Source organism: Atta colombica, unplaced genomic scaffold (assembly GCF_001594045.1).
Source record: "Atta colombica isolate Treedump-2 unplaced genomic scaffold, Acol1.0 scaffold274, whole genome shotgun sequence".
Taxonomy (NCBI): Eukaryota; Metazoa; Arthropoda; class Insecta; order Hymenoptera; family Formicidae; genus Atta; species Atta colombica.
This window is the reverse complement of record NW_017259375.1, coordinates 2340917-2346610: the sequence shown is the minus strand read 5'-3', so window position 1 is coordinate 2346610 and position 5694 is coordinate 2340917. Positions and strand designations below refer to the sequence as shown.

The following is a 5694-nucleotide window of genomic DNA, read 5'->3' as shown; positions in this document are numbered from 1 at the left end:
TGTTAAACATAAGTGAGTGAAAAATGTATTTGTCAAGGCGGATCTTCGTGCCTAACTATTTTTTGTACAATTTCCGGTTCAATTGTATATATAAATTCACAAAAAATATTATTAGATGGAGATCCGTCTTAATGTTTTCTATTCATTTGTTATGTAATTTATATATTTCATTATGTTGTCGTACAAAAATTCATATTGATATCAATAAAGGACAAAATAATGTCAATAATAGCTGACATAATTGAACATATTTTTGTTGTTTGATATGAATAGTTTCAGACATTAATCTTTTATGAATACTTATTTTTTATCTAAATTTTTGACATTATTCCAATCAAACTGATGATTGTGCTCAATTCTATGTTTTGTGATCACTGAGTGTTGTTTCTATTTATATGATTATGATGTTTATTATTGCATGTTTGTAATAACCGTTTCATTTGGCCCATATAAGACGCATAATTTTAATTCTGACAATTAATTTTGTAGACAATACTAGAATGCAATAGTGAAGATAATTTATTCTTTTGTGCTTTTATAAAGGAACTTAATTTATTAAATCTTACATATAGACCAAATGCACTGCTTGATTGTTTTTTTAAAATATCTTTTGAAGTTCTCCGATATTGAAGATACATGGGGAATAGTAAAAAAACGTAATCAAATTGTTAGGAATCAATTTAATCTTTGGCTTTTTTAATTTTAATTGTTCCATATTTGTATATATTTAATATTATCAATACTTTTATTAAATGAGTCAAAAATAATCTAATCTAATTTAATCTGATATTGCTGGAGGTCTTTTAGCAGGTGGGAGAAAGAAATCTGTAACAAACTGTTTTAATCGATATATTTCGATAGTAATATTTCTTTCGCAAGTGTTATCATTATTTCAAAGATAATTTATATTATATTATATCTACTTGATATCTTTACTTGTAAGAAATGTATAATATTTTTGAAATTTAATTGGCATAATTTTTTGCTAATAATTTTAATTGTTTTTTATTAATTTTTCCAGTAGTGAGAACGCGAAAGTTTGTCCACAAATTTGATTTCTCCGATAAGCTTACAATAGTTTGGTAAATTGTTAGCTACTAGATCATGCAATTCTTTCTCTGTTACCTGAAAAATAAATCAATATTTTCTTGATTTTTTTACATTTTCTCGAAATTAAAATGTTGGGTTCATACGCGAACGGTATGACAAACTAACAGACTTAATAAAAGAGTTTTAATCATAAATAGCAATGTTTTTTATGTTTTTATTATATATAATTATTTTTAAAAAACTTTTTGGAAAGGTTTGTATATATTTTCTAAAAGAAACTTAATTTTTTAAAATAAATCATGCAATTGTAATTTACCTCTTTTCCGATTACTTTTTGAATAAATACCATTGGGTGGTTCTATATCCGTTTCATGTGGTACTGGAACTATTGCGGCCTTGAGAATTGAAGGATGCATTTCAAGAATATCTTTTATTTCCGCGGATGACAGCTTAATGCTTCTGTAGTTAATAAAATCCGAAAGCCTAACGAAATAAATTTTCCTTTATTGTCGTACATATGTCTTTTGTATGCAGTCAATCTATGTGCGTAAATAAGATATGTTTTATTCAGATTTATTTTAGATTTATACCTATGTATAAAATTACTTTCCTTAATATTTTTTCACTTGGTCGTTATAACAAAGAAAAATGTATTCTTTTAGAGAGAAAAAAGAGAGAATAAAGATTTATAAATATAAGAATAATTGGCATGTAAAAAATATTTTCTATTTTTACCTATTACAATAAAAACATGTAAAATAAAAAATAATCTTTATAGATTAAATATTAAAAGATATCATTATAATAGTAGATGTCATTTTATTATTGTAACACTAACCATTTGAATCGATGACATTTTTAGTTTCTTCTGGATTTTTGTGATAACCATTCATTATATAAATTCCGATTTTTATACGAAGTTCACTAGTCTTGTTAGGTCCTAAAGCTTGCCCAGTTTGTTCATCCACTACTTTTATCTTTAATCTCTTGGTCACAAAGCCGCAAGAACCTAGCTTACTATTTTTTGCTTGGCTTACACACAATCCTCCGGCATCAGTCAAGCCTGGGGAAATACTTTCAGATAATTAACAATTTTTTAGAAGGAAAGATGTTTGACGTAATAATATTTTATTTTTTTAGAATACTTTTGTAAAAACAAATATAAAACATTTTTGATTTTATAGCATTATTTAACTTATGATATTTATGATTATTTGTCTGATATTTTTTTTAAATATTACAGCATTTTGATATATCGAATAATCTCTCAGCTAACTTAATAATGATTCTTATCGTAACAATTTAATATTTGGGTATGTGGCATCATTTTTGCAATAGCTTCTTGTATTTTCTTTAGAAATGGCCATCGATAATGACGAGCTTTTTCAGAGATAGCATAGGATATTTTTGTAAAATATTATATTTGAATAAAATGTATGGAAACAAAATATCAGCTCCAAGCTATGTTACCTGAGAAATAGTTGAAAAATTATAGTTATTAAAACTTTTATTCAATAACAGTAACAAATTAATTTTTAATATGAACAAACACAAAAGAAAGTAAAGTAAGTAGTTTTAAAATTTAGGGACACACGAAGAAATAAAACAATATTAGAAAAAAAGCAAAAAATTGGAAAAAGTTTTCAATAGAATTTATATATTAAACACACTTTAAAGAATAAAATTTATATATTAGACTTTATAAATAAAAAAATATTCCGTGATTATTATACTATGTACATATTCACAAAAGATTGAAAAAATGTATAGGAATGCTTTTTAATGAGTGCATGTTTAAAAATTGATAAACATAAACAACAGAATTTTTTGATTGGAGTCAGTTTTGCGAAATTATATTAATTGCGTATTTAAAAGAATTGAATTATTCCATGTTTTGAACTGCTACATTTATTTTTCCCCAATCCTGAATAATTTTGCCTATTTCGTCCTTGAAAGCTACTTCTGCTAAAGTAATGATTCATTTCGCATTTGATATAACCAGTTTGAATATCAGAATTAATCCGTAGTGCCATTGTATCATAGGCATTGATAATATCACATAGATTATGTGAATCTCTTCAATATTGAGGAATAATACTGTTGTAAAAGGATACTTAAGATAGTTCAGCTTCTTTTGGCATACCCGTTGTACCGGAGAAGCAGATCATGGCTATGTCATGTAGGTTATCGTGACTACAACGGAACTCATCGATCTCTAACGGATTAACTTGATCTTGAAAAATATCCGTCAAAGACACGAATCCTGTTAAACTGTCAATAACTATGACTTCAATTTCTAGATTATCTTCCTTTGCGGCTTCCACCAGATTCTCAACGGAATCTGCGTCCGCGAAGATCAATTTCGGGAATGTTGACGATAGACAATATCGCGCGGATGCTAGAAAGAAATTTATATATATTTTTAATTATTTGATGGTTAATTTTCCAAAAATCAATTCAACAATGCATTTTCTAGTAAGAACAGTAAATATTTTACATTTTTATAGCTGTGTCAAAAATTTAGCTTGCCGATAACATTAGTTTACAAAAATTTTGCTAAAACACTTTCTACATTCAAAAAAAAGTTTTATTGATATGTGACCAACTTCAACTTTTTGTTGCATAAAACTTTTTTCTGAGGGTAATTTTCGATGTTGAGCCCGAATCTGCTATTGAATTATTTCTATTAGGAGGAAGATTAGTTTTTGAAATATAAGAAAAGAATTTTTTTTTAATATATAGTGAAGTTTTATTGAAATTAGGAAACAATTCAAAAGTATTGACTAATTAATTTTATGTGACTTTGGATTAATTTCACGTATTTATTAAGATTATGGCACAAGATTTTAAGCAGTGAGACGTACATTTTAGATTGCTACTGCGTCATTGTTACATTCTCTACAATAATTGGCCGTTTCAATTCGTTTTCGTTTACTGTTGACATTCTGTTGCTTTACGTTTTTCTGTGTGGATTTTAGAATCCAATAGTAATCGCCTAGTATGTTTTCGTCCCAATACACACTCTCTGATAATATTTGCCTTACTTATCATTTGTTGTATCTAAATTATAATATTTAGAAAGATTTACTTATCTTAAAAATCACATGTTATATTTTAAAAATTTGATCTGAAATTTTACTAATTTCAATGACATGGCATTCTCTCAGAGTCGTAAAAATTGTTACTTTTTTGCATTAAAAATTTCAAACTATTTGTAATTAGAACAGCAAACTAGTGTAATTAGAATAGCAAATGTAATTCATATTAGGACTGTTACTTCTAATAACTTTGAAAATTCTTTCGAAGCATCGAATCTTTGAAGAATTTTAAACTTTCGAAATTTAAAGTACTTTTGAAGCTTCGAAAAATTATATATTTGTAAACATTTTTGTATATTTTTTAAAATAAAAATATATTTATTACTATTAATTATATTAAATTAATAATCGTACAATTATGATTCTTCGAATATTTTAATGCCGAAGTTTCGAAGTTTGAATATCGAAACTTTTGAAACAAATCAGTCTTAATTTACATAAAATAGTACTTTCTGATACTTTTTCATCCCATGAACATATTAACTGCAGCAACATATAAACTTGCGAATATTGATACATAAGTATCGAAATGATTATCAGTCTATATGCCAACCTTATCACCTTTTTGGATGCCATGCTTTCTTAATCACAGAGCACATTTAATACTTTGTTCTTTCATTTCTGCGTAGGTACTCTGTTTTCCCGATTTCTATCTAAACATTTCACAGAATTTAAAATGTAGATCAATTTTTAGACACATACGTAAATTTTACATTGATTGAATCTATTTTATATTTGACATCATTTATAAAACGTTCTTTTTTCTTAATTTGTCTTAAATGCTTAAACGTTATCGAGTATTGTATGAACAGTATCTTCAATTGTTAATATAAGAAATTAGAAAAGAATCTTACCTTTTTTTTATTATTTCATCATTTCTAAATTTACTGAATTTTGTCGAACTAATTAAAGAACTATGAGCGCAATGAAATTTAATCAATCATATAAAATTTTCATGTGATGGTATATTTGGCCTACAAAATCCGGTTTACTCCTCAGTCTATCGAGGATCAGTTCTCCGATGTTCGTGCATTTCGGATGAGTTTACTCGACGCCAATCAATATGTTATCCTCAATTCTGAATGACGCTATGTACTGGAGAAAAGCGGGGATACATCATGCCATGATTTTACCGAGGCAATTCTATTTTGATTATTTATTTTTCAATAATGCATTCTTACCTGTTTATTGGCTTTTTCGTTGCTTATCGCCATGTCTGCAAAAATATCTTGAATATCTTGAGTTAATCACATTAATAATCACGTAGTATCGACGACAGAATACTTTTGTTACTTTTGTATCAGATTTTATCAATATCCCACCATCATTTTTAACATTCAATTGAATCTGCAATTGAATTCTTGATCAATCGTGATACGAAACCATCATATAAATAGTGTGCTTATATCTATTTTAACACGACTAAAAATCACGGTAACTGTAAGAAATTTACATTTTTCGACAATAATTTTAACTCTCTATGAGCCCGTGTAACTTTCAAGTTACATACTAATATATCGATATTTTATTAATTAATTTATTTTTT

The 5694-nt window shown here is 26.7% G+C and overlaps 1 pseudogene; it reads right to left on the bottom strand.

Moving 5' to 3' along the window:
• Positions 1-980: 980 nt before the first annotated feature.
• Positions 981-5362, bottom strand: LOC108689633 (annotated as a pseudogene).
• Between the last annotated feature and the right edge of the window lie 332 nt (positions 5363-5694).